An 18145-nucleotide genomic window follows, 5' to 3' on the forward strand; every position below is an offset into this window, starting at 1 on the left:
CAACCCATGAGTTTGGGCAACAGTCTGTGCATACTTCAGTTCTTTTTTTAGGATGCATTTGCTTTAGGAAACTCTAAGAACACTGATTGTCAAAATGTAATGTGTAGTTTCTAATCCAGTAGAATATGAGGGTGGCTCAGTGGTACAGAACCTGCCTGCCAATACAGGAGAGCGGGTTCAATCCCTGGGTCGGCAAGATCCCCTGGAGAAGGAAATGACAACCAACTCCAGTATTCTTGCCTGGAAAATCCCATGGCCAGCAGAGCCTGGTGGGTTACAGTCTATGCAGTCACAAAGAGTCGGACATAAAACTTGAGCATGCACACACGCAGAACATGTGATTCTACATTGTTAACACGCTCCCAGGTGATCTCGATGTTGTTGGTCCTCAAATCATACTGTGAGTAGCAAAGTCATAGGAATTTCATAATAAAAGGCCACAAGGCTCAACGTATCTATCCACATGACATTTCAAAATGAGCCTGAAATATATGCGACTTAGACATAACGACTTAGGTAAATGCAGCTTGGCTTCAAGCTGGGACATTCTTCAATAATACCTATCCAAGTGAATGATTAGCACATCTGTCAGTCAAAACCAATTGAGTATATGGATGTATCTCACTACGTGGGCTGCAGACAATTAGTGGGTATTATCTCTGCCTTTGTTGAATTTATTTTTTACTCAATGAAAGGCAGAAAGATACTCCAAAAGTACCAAAACTCTCAGGGACACTCAGACTAAAAGAGTTTTCAACTATGTACAGTCCTGTTAAACTGTACATAAGGTTTTTGGTTTTTTTCTTTCTTTTCCACTTCCTGACATATTATCCAATTCCTTGGGCATGCCGTGAACACATTTCATGGACTAGAAACCACAGTGATTCTGTATGTACTGGCTTCTCATATGGGTAGTTAACTAAAGGAAAAGCTATCCTGTTGATAAGCCACAGTAATATAACATAGCTATGGGGTTTATATCCTTCACTGACATGATGATTCTATACAAACCTTAGTATATTTGAAAGCCACTTTCACTTATCCAAAAATACTCTTTCTCTTAAAAGGAAAAACAAGACACTTCCAAACTGAGAAGATGAACAGCTGGTGATACTCAATTTGGGATTTGTCCTACCTCATTTTGGCAAATCAAAAGGTGCTCACAAAGAATTTGAAAATTTTAATGAAAATAGACTTCTTGATAAAAGTTTTAAATTTCAAATCTAGAGAAAGAACCCAACAAGTATCCAAGGATCAACAGGGAAAGCATAAAACAACCATATTCTAGCTAAAGGCAGATTGCCCTTATATAACATGAAAATAAAAAGACAGTACAGAGATTTAGGCAAAAAGCTGTTAAACAAAGATATTCATCCAACTGCCATTTGTATGGAAATACCACAAATATTTTATATATATAAATAGATATAGATATGAGTGTTCAGTTCAGTCACTCAGTCGTGTCAGACTCTTTGCAACCCCAGTCCTCCCTGTCCATCACCAACCCCCAGAGTTTACCCAAACCCATGTCCATCAAGTCAGTGATGCCATCCAAACCATCTCATCCTCTGTCATCCCCTTCTTCTCCTGCCTTCAATCTTTCCCAGCAACAGGGTCTTTTCAAATTAGTCAGCTCTTTGCATCAGGTGCTAAAGTACTGGAGTTTCAGCTTCAGCATCAGTCCTTCCAATGAACACCCAGGACTGATCTCCTTTAGGATGGACTGGTTGGATCTCCTTGCAGTCCAAGGGACACTCAAGAGTCTTCTCCAACACCACAGTTCAAAAGCATCAATTCTTCTGCACTCAGCTTTCTTTATAGTCCAACTCTCACATCCATACATGACAACTGGAAAAACCATAGCCTTGACTAGACGAACCTTTGTTGATAAAGTAATTCTCTGCTTTTTAATATGCTATCTAGGTTGGTCATAACTTTCCTTCCAAGGAGTAAGCGTCTTTTAATTTCATGGCTGCAATCACCATCTGCAGTGATTTTGGAGCCCAAAAAAATAAACTCTGACACTGTTTCCACTGTTTCCTCATCTATTTGCTATGAAGTGATGGGACCAGAGGCCATGATCTTAGTTTTCTGAATGTTGAGCTTTAAGCCAACTTTTTCACTCTCCACTTTCACTTTCGTCAAGAGGCTCTTTAGTTCTTCTTCACTTTCTGCCATAAGGGTGGAGTCATCTGCATATTTCTCCCAGCAATCTTGATTCCAGCTTGTGCTTCCTCCAGCCCAGCGTTTCTCATGATGTACTCTGCATATAAGTTAAACAAGCAGGGTGACAATATACAGCCTTGACAGACTCCTTTTCCTATTTGGAACCACTCTGTTTTTCCATGTACAGTTCTAACTGTTGCTTCCTGACCTGCATATAGGTTTCTCAAGAGGCAGGTCAGGTGGTCTGGTATTCCCATCTCTTTCAGAATTTTCCACAATTTATTGTGATCCACATAGTCAAAGCCTTTGGCATAGGCAATAAAGTAGAAATTGATGTTTTTCTGGAACTCTTGCTTTTTCAATGATCCAGCAGATGTTGGCAATTTGGTCTCTGGTTCCTCTACCTTTTCTAAAACCAGCTTGAATATCTGGAAGTTCACAGTTCACATATTGCTGAAGCCTGGCTTGGAGAATTTTAAGCATTACTTTACTAGCATGTGAGATGAGTGCAATTGTGCAGTAGTTTGAGCATTGTTTGGCATTGCCTTTCTTGGGGATTGGAATGAAAACTGACCTTTTCCAGTCCTGTGGCCACTGCCAAATATTATAAATTTGCTGGCATATTGAGTGCAGCACTTTCACAGCCTTATCTTTCAGGATTTGAAATAGCTCAAGTGGAATTCCATCAACTCCATTAGCTTTGTTTGTAGTGATGCTTCCTAAGGCCCACTTTACTTCACATTCCAGGATGTCTGGCTCTAGGTGAGAGATCACACCATCGTGATTATGTGGGTCATGAAGACCTTTTTTGTACAAATCTAAAAATACTCAGCTATCTAATACTCAAATATCTATTTATACTTCCTTATATGTATATGAGTATAAGAAGTCTAATACCCAAATATCATTTCTGAGAAAATTATTGAAACATGTAGACCAGCCAATGGAAAAGTTATTCAAAATTAAACTGTTTTAATTTTGAATTAAACTCCAGAATGAAGACACTGTTTTTTTATTATGGTTTTAAAAGAATGGGCTATGATCACTAAAATGAATTAACCGCTGAGTTTAAAAGATGTAAATAAAATAGACTAATAAAAATACAAACAGAAATCCAGGTCAGAAGTTCTAAATTATTTAAACAAAAACAAAGAAATATATGGATGAGAGGGGGAAAGTTTAGAACTTTTTAAATAACTAGCTCACAACTTCAATTCATTCAACAAATGCTCTCTGAGCATCTATTACATGCCAGATATTTTGTTAAATGCTCCCCTTACAAAGGTTTATCTACAAACTTTAAAAATTAGAGAAATTAAACTATGTTTCCTTCTGGCATCCTTTTCATTTGTTTATAAATTTGTTTTGCAGTTTAAATATTTAGTTTTATCCAAAGCAAATCTTTTTTATAAAATTAATATCAGAGGATATTTTTAAGTAGTAGTCTTATTACCTTCAAATACATAAGCAACAAAATGATGGGCAATGACTCTTTTAAAGACATAATACATACTTGTAATTTCTGGCATCAATAATACACATTCTTTTCTTTTTATTGAAGTATAGCTAATTTATGATATTAGTTTCAATTTACAACAAAAGGATTTTTAATCAAAAGTAACATCTCATCATCCCAACTTACCCCTATCTCAAGACTCTAACAGTAATAATTTTTAATTATTTCAGTTTTGTTTTTCTAGTTTTTAGTACATATTTATATATATCTATCTATATGTATATATATTCAATGCAAATGCTAATTCTCTTATTGCTTGATTCTTCAATATTTGATATTATTTGTTAAATATACTCTGTGAAAGAAGAATTTAGTTGCTTTATAGGATCTTCTAAAGTCCCATCCCCTTTTTCTTTCAGGCTTTGAGTTTTCTTCACTTGTCTTCCATCTGTGATTTCTGTTCACAGATGACAAAGTCAACATCCAGCAGTCACTCAGTCATATTCGACTCTGTGACCCCATGGACTGTAGCCCACCAGGCTCCTCTGTCCATGGGATTTTCCAGGCAAGAATATCAGAGTGGATTGCCATTTTCTCCTCCAGGGGAACTTCTTGACCCAAGGATCAAAACCGTGTCCCCCACATCTCCTGCATTGCAAGGCAGATTGTTTACTGCTGAGTGACTGAGGAAGCCCAACATATACCATGGGTCAACAGAAATAGCTTCATTGTGAAAGGGTAGGATGCAGGCCATTTGGCCAGTGGAGAAAGATTTCCAGAAAAGGGAAATGCCAGAGTTGCCTCAACTATGAACACCAGGCATGAATGAAGTATGCCAATTTCAAGGTTCTATATATTAATCTTCAAGTCCACTGTTGTGAAGCCACATCCCACTTGTCTTTACCTTCTGAATTGCAAACCTTGGTAAACTTTCTTGGACCTCTTTCAGACAGAAAGATGCTTTCCTCCGAAGCATCTCCTACTTGTATTTAGTCTGCAACACCCACTGATGATTAAAAAAAGAAGAAAGAAAAAAACAAGACATAGAGAACTGCCTCAGCTACAGAGGAATCTACAGAGAACTTACAACTAACATTATGTATAATTGTGAAAGACTGAATTATTCAACATTTTCCCTTAGATCATGACCAAGGCAGGTATATCTGTTCTCATCACTCTTATTTGACATAATGCTATAAGTTCTAGCCAGGGCAATAAAACCAGGAAAGAAATAAAAAGCATTCAGACTGGAAATGAAGAAGTAAAACTGTGCCTATTTGGGGATGGCATATTTGCTTCTCTAGAAAATCCCAAGGAATCTTTCCCTAAAAAACCTCCTAGTAAGTTCAGCAAGCTCATGAAATACAAGATCAATACACAAGAATCAACTGCATTTCTATATAGTGAAAGCTAGCATGTAGAAAACAAAATTTAAAGGACAATAACATTTATAATCATTCAAAAACAATGATTTAGATATAAGTAGATCAAAACATTAATATGACTTACAGATTAAAAACAATACACTGCTAATGGAAAAAATCAAAAAATATAAAAATAAGTGAAGAATCATGGTCATGGATTAGAAGATTTAGCAAAGTAGTGATATCCATTTTTCCCAAACTGGCATTTAGGTTTACTGTAATTTCAGTCAAAATATTCTGGAGGAGGAAATTGCAACCCACTCCAATATTCTTGCCTGGAAAATCCCATGGACAGAGGAGCCTGGCTGGCTACAATCTATGGGGTCACCAAAGAGTTGGACACAACTTAGTGATTTAGCACACAACCAAAATATTAACAAGATTGTTATAGATATGGACAAGATTATTTTATAATTTATATAGAATGGTATAGGAACTAGAATAGCTAAAACAATATGACAAATAAGAATAAAGTGGTAATAATCAGTCTGCTGTTGCTGCTGCTGCTAAGTCACTTCAGTCATGTCCAACTCTGTGTGACCCCATAGATGGCAGCCCATGAGGCTCCCCCGTCCCCGGGATTCTCCAGGCAAGAACATTGGAGTGGGTTGCCATTTCCTTCTCCAATGCATGAAAGTGAAAACTGAAAGTGAAGTCTCTCAGTCGTGTCCGACTCGTAGTGACCCCATGGACTGCAGCCTACCAAGCTCCTCCATCCATGGGATTTTCCAGGCAAGAGTACTGGAGTGGGTTGCCATTGCCTTCTCTGAATAATCAGTCTACTTTATTTCAATAGTTATTACAGAGTTCCAGTTACCAAGACTCCAAGGCATTGATGGAGGAATAGACACATAGATCAATGAAACAGAATAGAGAACTCATAAAATGACGCACACAAATACACCCAAATGATTTTTGACAAATGTACAAAAGTAATTTAATGGACAAAGGATGGCCTTTTCAACAAATGGTGCTGGAACAATTGGACATCAAAGGAAAAAAAAAAAAAACCAGACCTCACCTTAAGTATCACCTCTTATAGAAAAGCTAATTCAAAGTAGATCACGAACCAATATAAAACTCAAAGCTAACAAAACTTTTTTAAGGAAACATAAGAGAACATCTTCAGGAGCTTCAGGACCTAGGGCTAGTTCTTAGACTTCACACCAAAATGACAATTGATAAAAGGGAAAAATTGTAAATTAGGAGTTCTTCAAAAAAAAAAAAAACCACTTTGCTCTGGGAAAGAGCTTGTTAAAAAGATGAAAAAAAACAAGTTACAGAATGGGAGAAAATATCTGTAAACCACATACGTGATAATGGACTAGAATATATGAGGAAAATTCAACCAAAAAAAGCAACCAATTAGAAAACAGGCAAAAGACCAAAAGACATAGAGATACATCTCACCATGGAGAATATATAGCTAGAAAATAAGCACATGAGAAGATGTTCAACACCTTTGCTACTGCTACTGCTAAGTCGCTTCAGTCATGTCCGACTCTGTGAGACCCCATAGATGGCAGCCCACCAGGCTCCCCCATCCCTGGGATTCTTCAGGCAAGAACACTGGAGTGGGTTGCCATTTCCTTCTCCAATGCAGGAAAGTGAAAAGTGAAAGTGAAGTCGCTCAGTCGTGTCTGACTCTTAGCGACCCCATGGACTGCAGCCTACCAGGCTCCTCCGTCCATGGGATTTTCCAGGCAAGAGTACTGGAGTGGGGTGCCATTAGCTATCCACCAAATGCAAATTAAAACTACCATGAGATCTCAATATAAACCTATCAGAATGGCTAAAATAAAAAGCAGTGACAACACTGAATGCTAGTGAGGATATTTAGAAATGGAATCACTCATATATTGTTGATAAAAATGAAAAATAATACAATCACTATGAAAATGAGCTTGGCTGTTTCTTAAACCAACAACAAAAATCAAACAACTATCATACAATCCAGCAACTGCATTCTTGGCTATTTCTCCCAGAGATATGAAGATATACATTCAGGCAAAAACCTGTGCAAGAATGTTCATAGCAGTCATACCTGTAACAGACAAAACTGAAACAGTTCATACATCCTTCAGTGGGTGAAAAGTTAACCAGACTATGCTACATTCATACCATGGAATATATAATTCAGAAGTGAAAATGAATGATCTATTGCTACATGCAATAATCTGGAAGAATCTCTAGAGAATTATGCTGAGTAAAAAAAAATCTAATCTCAAAAGTTGCATACTAAATAATTCCATTTAAATAACATTTTAAAAACACAAAATTATAGAAATACAGATAACTGATTCCCAGGTCAAGGAGGGGAAAGAGAAGAAAGTAAATGTAGCCTATAAAATAGTAACATGAGATCCTCATGGTGATGGAAATATTCTGGATTTCAACTGTATCAAAGTCCACATCCTGGCTGGGACATTGTACTACCTGTTCGCTGACAAAAAATCTAGAATTGAACCCAGACACATTTGCTTTTAGAGACCAGGTTTTTTGTAATTTATTTTGCCTCCTTAGTGATGAAAACATTTGATATGGATTTAAAATTTGGGTATTTATTGGATCAAAAGAGAAAAGTGGAGAAGGAATCCTAAGAAGAGAAACAACATCAATATTATGAGTCTATTTAGGGAATAATTACCCCCATTTTCCTAGAGAAGAGAATTTAGAGAAAGATGAACTTTAAGCACCTTGAAGACAGGGTAACATCCAAGTGAGGAGTACTTAGACATGGACTAATGAGGAACCTTTCTACTAGGAATGAGAAGTGTAAGATGGTTTTTGAGGAGGAAATGACTTATTACACAATCACCCCTCAGTATCCAGTGGGGATTGGTTCCAGGACCTCCCTCCACCTCCCATACCCAAATCTGTGGATGCTCTGATCCCTCGTGTAAAATAACATAGTAGAGTCACCCCTACTCCCTTCCTATATCCACAGCTTCCACATTCCTGGATTCAAGCAAACAATTCAACTGGGATTTGGAAGCTTCAGATATGGCAGGCTGATCTGAAATCCTGCTTCAGAAAAAGGAGCCTGGCCTATTGGTCTTTGGTGTACTTTGACCTTTTATAAGGGAATTCTTAGAAAAACAACGGACAATGCAAGAATCCTCACCACTTCAAGGTGGTGTGAAATGCCAGGAATCAGAGGGCTCATCTCAAAGTATTTGGAGACAGAATTGAGCAAGTGCCCTCAATTCTGTGCTCTGTAATGCTGCCAGAGGAATATTTCTAAATTGAAACTCTGATCTCACTGTTCACCTTTGTAAAACCCTGCAATGCTGCCATCCAGACTATGAAGCAAAATCCATACTCTGTATTGGCATTTGCAAGGCCTTGCATAACCCAACCCCTTTGGACCCTGTCTCCAGTGCTCTGGAACACAAACTCTTGTGTGTCTCTTGCTCTCCCTCTGGAGGGACTGTCCACCACTTGCCGTGAGCCACTATAGCAGTGGGGCGTGAGATAACCTACAAGCAGGAAGAAGATTGATGGGGAGAGGAAAGGAAAAGTCCCTTTCATTTCTCTTTACCTTCTGTGCACTCAAGAGGAAACTTTACTCTTGACAGCTTTTTGCATGAAAGTCAAGTTGCTGGCCACTGTTTGAGGTTTATTTAGAATGTCTTTTTTCTTCCCCATTTCCTCTCTCTCTACTCCTCCTTGTGTCCATCCCATTCCCTCTTTTTCTTTTCTCCTTGCCCAGTTCTCTTCTTTCTTTTCTGGTCCTTTCTTCTCTCCTCTCATCAGCCTTTATCCCTCTTTTCTTTAGCAAGTACTTTATTTCCCTTCACCCACCACAATTTAGTAAATATTCTCCAAGTTATGCACTTTCCTCTCTAGCTCTCCAGATTCAGAAAGCTTATGAGACCACGCAGCACTGTCACTGCAGAGATACTATAACAGACAAAATGAACAAGACTATCAATCCAATTTCCTAAAAGTGTGGGTTCACAGAGAATCATTAACCAACATGTTCTTTTTAAAATTTATTTTATTTATTTGTCTGCTCTGGGTCTTAGTTACAGCAAGTGAGATCTTAGATCTTCACTGAGGCATGCAGGATTTTTTTTTTTTTTTTTCACTTCCAGCAGATGAGATCTAGTTCTCTGACCAGGGATCAAACATGAGACCTCTGCACTGGGAACCCAGAGTCTCAGCCACTGGACAGGGAAGTCTCTAACAAACATTTTCTACTCTTAATTCTTTTCCTTGATTCTAGATCTGCAGTTATGCATAATATTTTTCCACTTTTTTTTTTTTAATTTGCTAGTATGGAACACACGGTCATGAACATTTACATAATAATTTCACGGCAGTTCTTTCAAATGAGATACTTTCCCTGCTTAACTATTTATACAAATATTCAGGCTTCCTCCTGGGGGAGATTTTATGACCTTCTATTCAAGTACACAACCATAACTTTAGTGATATTAATAGTTTGTCACACCTGCCCTCCACTGGGTTGATTACCAATGCTTATTGATATACAAACCACACAAAATTTTTGTTCCCTTGGTTTCAGCAAGAAAAATACTACTGCATGATGAACTGTTTTGAAGTGTCATGGAACAACATCTATTTAACTATGAGCTACTATTAACACGTCTACTAAACCCCCAGCTATCATGTGCTGGGGGGATGCTGAAAAACTTGCCTGTTTTTGAAAATGTTGGCAATGACAAAGTGTTGGCAATAATAGCATCAGTGGCCCTTCTCAGGAATCATTGAGTTTTAGGTATTGGTGTCTCAGAACCATAAACAGCAGGCATTCTGTGTTTTTACTTAAGCTTTCATTTTATGGGCTTCATAATGTTTGTAACAGATTGTATTTCCCTTTGTTTTGGTTGCTGATAAATTTGCAACTAAATTTGTGACTCATCTCCAGCAGGGGAATAGTGTCTTTTGATATTCATTATATATTATCAAACTTTCTATTTATCTTATTTTCCTAATTTCATCTTCCTTTTGCTGACATTTCCTCACCTTAAAAAAAAAACCCTCTTATAGGCATAAAGACAGAGAGAAATAAAATTTCTCAAATCACTTTCTACAATGATTTGGAGACATAAATAAGTCAATAATGCTTTTCATAACATCAATGATGTTACAATAATATGCCTTTTCTCATGCTTACTTCAGAGTTTGTAATTGAATTTGGGAAAAACCACTCAAGACTCAATCCACGCCATTCTCAGGTTATTCCAGATAAAATACGGCCTTTGCCCCCAAAGCCATTACACCCCAATTTAGAGGAAAAAAAGTTTCGCAGTATTAAAAGTCCTAAAGACCTAGAAATAGACCTATAGCTATGTAATAATTTAAGCCACATGTTTCACAGCACAAAGGTAGGATCTGTGGGTATCAGAGAAAAAGGTGTCAGTAGCTGGTTTCAGGGAGATGAGACAATATGAACCCTATAGGGTGGCTGAAATCTGCATTCAGTTTCATTTTGTTTTTCTTTATTCAACTTCCAATCTAAAATGTTTCAAGTTAGGGGGAGACTGAACTGAACTGAACTGAACAAGTGATAAGAACTGGACCTCAGAAAACCACCATGCAAATCATCAGAGAAAGAAATGTGTCAAAGTGACAATGCTTTGATCTACTTCCCTTAGGGAAAATGCCTTGTTGCAGAGTCATCTCCAAATGAAGTGTGGAGATTTGCTTTTTTACACAGAAGTCTCCTCTTACCGGCCCCCCTACTGTTGTTTTCCAGTCTTTGCTGGGTGAGACAAAGAGGCCTTGGCTAAGGGGAGAATGTTGTCCAGAATGTAATGCAATGCCAGAGGAAATGAGAGAGCCTGAGGGTATTAAGTCCGTGGGGCCGGGAGGAATCAAAGAGAACATCAGAACTGCCAGTCTGAACTATCACCTGGAGAAGAGCCTGGGTAGCCCTTGACACCAGGGAAGTCAGGAGAAGCGAAGGCCCGTGGCCACGCACCGTCGACACTAATGGCAAGTGACACCAACTCTTGAGGAAAAAATGTGCACGGCTTCTCAGGGGAACTCTTTGCTCGCTCTGCCTCCTCTGCTGCCAGTAGCTCTCAGCGCAGTGGACAGCAGCTCCAGCCAGGAGTTCCCAGACACTGCAATCCATCACTAGTGTGCGGATACCCCCCCCCCCCCCCCCCCCCCCCCCCGCCTAGAGACCGGCTGCCCTGGGGAGCAGAGAAGCCTGACCCCACGAGGCAGCGATGAATTAGGACAGGAGACAGCTTGTCTGGAGCAGTTGCCACCTTCCCTTCTCCATCACAGGCATTCATTCTGACAGCAAGCAGTGGCCCTGAATTAGAACACCTTTAAGAGCACGGTGTCTGGAGGGCAGCAACTGCAAACATCAAGCATCTGGGAAGAGATTCTGGGCTCCAAGCAGAAGCAAAGCTTTAGCAGACTCGAGGCCTCCCGGTGTTAACAGAGGTCAGCAGCTACCATCAAAACAAAACAAAAGCATGCAAGTAACCATGCCCAGGCCATTAAACGTGTCCTTTAATTTTTCTCTTTTGACTGAGCTATGTGGCACATAGGGTCTTAGATCCCTGGCCAAGACATGGTTATTTGCCTCCAGTGGAACAGCAGAGTCTCAACCACTGGACCACCAGGGAAGCTGCAACATGTTCTTTAGATTAATGCTGCCAAACCAAATCAGAGAGGCAATCCGCGACTCTGCAGGGAAGTGACATGCTGGGAAGAAATCAAACTAAAGCGTAGACGAGCCTGGCAAAGGAGCAGCCTCTGCTCAGTCCAGGGGGACAGTTGTCATCCTGGCAGAGACAAAGGCTGGTCAGCTCCAGCCTCTCCCCTTTCTCCCACCCCTCTTCTTTGATAGCTTCTCTTCTACTCAAGGCTCTCCTTGACCTGGGGAGACACTCAGCCAAAAGTTCAGGGCAGCCAGGGTTAAAATCCCTTACACAGGAAACTGGGCCAATTCCTAAATATGGCATTTAGAGATAATGTGGGTCAGAACTTGCTCTGAGTGCTAGACACAACCATGGCCAGCCTGACAAATACAGTTACCCTGTGCAGATTTATCACTGAATAGTCTTCAAACCAATATTCTTAGAAGTTTATTCAACATTTATTTAGTAAAGGAGAAAAAAAGTAATTTTCTATTATACAAATTGTATTGCCAACTTAAATTTGGAATATAAATTAGAGTCTACCCAGGAAAATTTTCAGGACATAAGAAAACAGAGAAAAATTCCTTCTTTATTTCATTTCTACCTGAAAATATTTGGAAAAACCTCTCAGATTTCCCTGTGGTTCCTGTTATTTTTTCTTTAATAAATCCTCATATAATGAAACTACTGATGATTTAAAATGATATCATAAAGCAAGTCACCTAGTTCTAGTAAATGACACAATGAGGTTTCAGAATTTCAACTATCTTTAACTGATTCTGACTACAGAAGACTGTCAGTCGAGAGGCTACAGATTCTTGGCACTTACTAAACTTAAGAATGTCAACAAAAGTACATGAAGACTGAAGGCAGTTGGCGGTGTGTAATTAAACCAAATATTCCTCAAGAGTCAGAGTTGGAGTCAGAACCATGCAAACCAAGTTACTGACAAGGAAACTAATTGGGAAGCAGAAAAGGGGAGTTTGAGAGAGAAAGTTGTTCTGCAGAGAAAAACTAAGAAAATGAAGGCAATATATAGAGAAAGTCTGAGACGGGAGTTCCTAGGAGCCAGTGAGAGATGGAAGGAGCAGTCTCAGTGACTTGCCACTTCCTCCACCTCTGTAACCTCTTCTATTCTTCAATCATTTCCTTCATCTGAGACCAGTTTGAGTAGGCTCCAGTCACTTGTGGCCAGTCAACAGTGTCAAGACCAGTTGAGGGTGAGTGAGTGTGTGTGTGTGTCTGGAGGGATCTTGCAGGAGGGAGTTAGAGAATCAGTTCATGGAAAAGGGTTGTCAGATGGGTCCCCTAAGTCTCTGCAACAGATTAGTCAAAGGGTTAAGGAACACGGACACAACTTCTTGAACAACTACTAAGCATTGTGTGCTGGTTAGCCAATGATGCCAAGCCCTGGCATTCTACCCAATTATATAAACAGAAATATCAGAAAAAAAAGTTTGTCCCAGGTGGTTCTGAGGCTGCCAGAAAGACTCCAAAGAGTAGGGTTGCAAGAGTACATCATGACCAAAGTGGAAGTCCCACTAGATGGCATGTCAGGCTGAACATAATGTATGAGGTTTCAGAAAACGACCCTCAGAAGATGAACGGAAAAGGCAGCTTGGCTTTGGTGGGTTTCTCAGTCTTTCTCCACTAGCTGATACTTTCAGGTAGTAAAGGAAAGATGGAAAAATTACTCAGAAGCTGTTAAGCCTCAAGCTACTGTCCAGTACCTAAACCTTGTAACTGTCAGATTTAAGTGCTATTTCTTCTGGAGCACTAATTATGCTGTTCTCCAGGACATTAATGTCAACATCTATGAGGAAGTAAATATAGTCATTTGGCAAATGTGTCTGCTGTGCTCAATCGCTCAGTCGTGTCTGACTATTTGTGACCCCACGGATGGTAGCCCACCAGGCTCCTCTGTCCATGGAATTCTCCAGGCAAGAATACTGGGGTGGGTTGCCATTTCCTACTCCAAAGGATCTTTCCCACCCAGGGATCAAAACAGCATCACTTGTGTCTCCTACATTGACAGGTGGATTCTTGACCACTAGCACCACCTGGGAATGTATATAGATTAAACAGCATGACCAAGGGAAAACATGCTCCAGTGGGGTGGGATGAAGGCACACTGAAATCAGAACCACCAGTCTGGAGGGTTCAGAGACTCTTCCTGCCACAGAGAGGACAGCTCTGCATTCCCTTCTGAGATCTGCAAGCTTTACAGTTGTATTGACTCAAAGGAACAAATATTTAACCTCTCTTAGGCTCTAGAAATGGGATCACAAACATTTTGTCATGTCCAGCCTCCTACTCAAAGCAAAAACAAAACTGCAGTAGTTGTTCAATGTGCAAAAAATATAGTTGCAGTATGTTATCAAATCCCGTGAGAGACCGAACCTTCAGATGAATCAATAAGACAAGTTGACTTCTGTCTTGGTGAATCAGGCCCAAGAAAAGCTAGAAATCTTTCCAAAAGTCAAGAGAATGATTGTATTGTACCAAGGCCTAGGGTGTTTCTACTGAATTAGGCCCTGTTAAGAAAAAGGCATTGATGATGAAAAAAGGTGGTTTATGTATCTTGTATCATTGTTTTTCTCTTGATTCAACTATATGTAACTCGTGGGGTAGGAAGAGGTGCAAAGAACAAGATTGTTAATCTTTGCACATAAAAGTTCTACCTTCAGAAATATAAAACCTCATTTTCAATATAGCACCTTATAAATGAAAGAGCCCCCAACCTCAACCTTTTACAAGCCTTTAATATTTGGAAACCAAAATTACTTCCTATTTTAATCGATGAAAAGCAAGCTTTAACTTATAAATGGATGTTTTCCAGTACTCTTTATAAACCACTGAAAATGGATATTTATAATGGAAGTCCACTTGCTTTTCCATAAAGCTAATTCTAGCTGGATAATTCCCCTCAGGCAGCAGCAAGCATTGTCCTCCTAAGCTTTTGTATAATTAATACCAAGATACAAATATACTCCTATCTATTTCAGGGCAAGCAGAGTGAGAAAAAGAGAAGGGGAGATGATACTGGTGTCAAATGAATTCTCTAATACATTTCCCCACTAGAGGGAAAGATAAATTAAATGTGCAATAAAAATTTAATAGCGAACAGCAATTGCACTATAGGAACCCTGATAGAAATAAGCATAATGGCATAATAAATTTTCCTGTGTGAAGAATGATTATTTGGAGCTTTAAGCTTTGACAATTCATGTAAATCTTATCCGTTTGTTAGCAATTAATAATATTAAATTGCTTCACATCTCCCTAGATAAACATCAGCAATCTTTCAAATCATTGTTGAAGAAATGCATAATCTAGTGCACACTACTGCAGAATTTTCTAAAATTTCTAAGGGGCATGTAATGGCGCTGTTCCAAGAAGAAATAAAAGCAATTTAACCTTTACTGCTGATATAAGTACATCAACAAATATTTGTTAAACCACTTTGTGCTTAACAGAGACAGCTAGCTGTCCATCAGAATCCATTTTTACTTTCTAGACTATAGATCTTGCGTCTAGAAAGTGGCTGCTCAGGAAAGGACTACCTCCCCCGTCACCTGTGCCTCTGTGACTCAACTCTCCAATAACATTGACTGGAAATTATATTTGCATTTGGGAACCAAGTTTTAAGAATGGGATGTGGCTCAGCTAAGCTCTTTGAGCTTTTTACAAGCTTGACATAGGAGGCAACAATGTTCTGGGGAGGGAGGAAGCAGGTAGTGAAAGTTACTAGGCCTGAATTCACAATGTTTATAAACAAGAACACCTGGCTTGGTTAAATGAATAAGATATAAGTTAAATTGCCTTTCAGCCTTTATATGTCTGTGGATATATCTGTTGTAGCATTTTGGCCCAGTCTGACTAATACAACAATGTTCTTATAGACTTTATGAGACCCATAAAAAAGTGAAAAACATTATGCTTCTTACAAAATTAACTTTAGTTAAAGAGAAAAAAGAAGTAAAATAACACAAAACATGCAACAGTGTAATATTTTAAGAGATGCCAAAGGACAGTACAAGAGGAAGTTAACAAGTTAATCGTCATTAGCACTACATGCTAGGAGTTCAAAGAAGATAACAAATAATTATTTTAAATATATTCATGCAAAAAATGGTGGGTTCTGCTAGTGAGAGCTACAGTTCAAGATACACTGCTGATAATAATAAAATCCTTTATAATAGGGTTTGCTCTTCTGGGAAATTCTTTACTTGGACAAATAAAGCTAAAGTTCCAAAAATCCACAACCATTTTTTGATGTGCTGTGGTCCTCACTTTCGGTGGTTCCAAGATCTCTTACTTGCCTATGGTTGTAAGCTTATTCTTTATTTCAATGCCTACCTTTGACCTGAATCATCCACTTATACTTTTATTTTGTGTAGTTTCCTTAAAACAACACTTGTGATTAATCTTATCCCATACTGAAAATGGATTTCTATCATTATTCAGGGAGTAAATTCATAGATTCTGGCTCAAGGAGATTCAGTACTAATTCTAGCCCAAATTAGAAGAGTTTGAGAAATAAGCAAGATGCATTCATATTATCTTTAACAATTATTTATTGAGTATTACTATTTGTTAGACATTAAGGGTGTGTGAAGGAAGCTGAGTGCTGAAGAATTAATGCTTTTGAACTGTGGTGTTGGAGAAGACTCTTGAGAGTCCCTTGGACTGTAAGGAGATCCAACCAGTCCATTCTGAAGGAGATCAGCCCTGGGATTTCTTTGGAAGGAATGATGCTAAAGCTGAAACTCCAGTACTTTGGCCACCTCATGTGAAGAGTTGACTCACTGGAAAAGACTCTGATGCTAGGAGGAATTGCGGGCAAGAGGAGAAGGGGACGACAGCGGATGAGATGGCTAGATGGCATCACCGACTCGATGGACATGAATTTGAGTGAACTCCGGGAGATGGTGATGGACAGGAAGGCCTGGCGTGCTGCGATTCATGGGGTCGCAAAGAGATGGACACGACTGAGTGACTGAACTGAACTGAACTGAAGGGTGTGTGATGAAGAGTAAAATAATGTGGCCCACTTTCTTTTGGCCCTCATTTCTAAGGAGGCTCCCTATAAAGGATGGTGACATCATATCCTATATACAAAGAACTTGATAGATTAAGCCTGTAAGCCTGAGGTGGCTCAATGGAAAAAAGATAACTGACTTCAAAGATTTGAAACCTTTATTATGGAATAGGAATTAGACTTATTCCTCATGGTTTCTGTCCACTGATGTATACCGAGCAATTACAACTGTAGCTGGCAGCTAATAGTAACTCAAAAGTATATTTTGAATGAATGAATGTCAGTCTAAGCCTGGGAACTTGACTCAACAAACTCTTCTCAACTTTTGCTGGATGAGGACTTGCTGTTAATCTTTGAAAAAAAAATCAGTTAAATTTTCAGAGAACTAGGACTAGCCAGAAGTAGCTCGATATATTTGAGCTTGATATAAATAAAAAAATTTCCAAAGGTTAGAGAATTCAAACACAAATGGTCTTAGTTTCCAAAGGGAATTAATTCCTGGAGATGTTCTTGCATGGTAGGTTTGGATGATGGGAAATTCAATATTCAGGTGTTAGAAGTTCTTGGGCAAAGGCTCAAGATATTATTAACTCTAAATTTGAGGTACTTGGGAACAAGCAGAATGATGACCTTACAATAGTTTGGAGAGTAGATGGGGGAAGAGCTACACAGGGAACCAGGACCCCACCAAGAGGCCATAAACTGGGACTAACATAATAGACAAGGTTAATGAACTTAACTAAAGGGGAGGGATCCCATTGGTAGCTTTATCCTATGGAGCGGCCACTTAGGGAAACCACATGCAAGCATGATACCAATGACTCATCTCTTTGCCCATAAAAGCCCAGTGGGTTTTTTCAAATGGGAAAGTCAAAGCAGATGCAGTCCTGTTTCAACCTAAGCCTGGAAGTTTGACTTATCTCTATGCTCTATTTGACACAAATAGCTAGTAAGGAATTAAGGGTTTTCTTACATGCTTCTTATCTCTATGACTTGGAGAAGGCTACTCTGACCTCCAGGCTCATAAGGAGAATAAGGATAATAACATGGAGCTGACAAAGTAGTTGTGAGAATTAAATATAATAATTGGTTCTGAGCACATAACTTGTTCCTGATCTATGCTATGTTGTTCTTAGTTGCTCAGTCATGTCTATCTCTTTACGACCTCTTGGACTGTAGCACGCCAGGCTCCTTTGTCCATGGGGATTGTCCAGGCAAGAATACTGGAGTGAGTTGCCATGCCCGATCTATGCTAGGTATCTGTCTAATCAATGTTCTTCTCCTCTTTCTCCTTCCAGTCTTGAAATTATATAATTCTTTTTCCCTGAGAAACTTCAGAATCTTTTTAATTTTTATTTTGTGTTGGGAAGCTTTAATTCATTTTCAGAGGAAACCAAAAGATATGTACAGATTCATAGGACTAGAATGTGTC

This window comes from Bos grunniens, chromosome 2 (assembly GCF_055505025.1).
Source record: "Bos grunniens cultivar Pamir isolate PY7600 chromosome 2, Bosgru_T2T1.0, whole genome shotgun sequence".
NCBI lineage: Eukaryota > Metazoa > Chordata > Mammalia > Artiodactyla > Bovidae > Bos > Bos grunniens.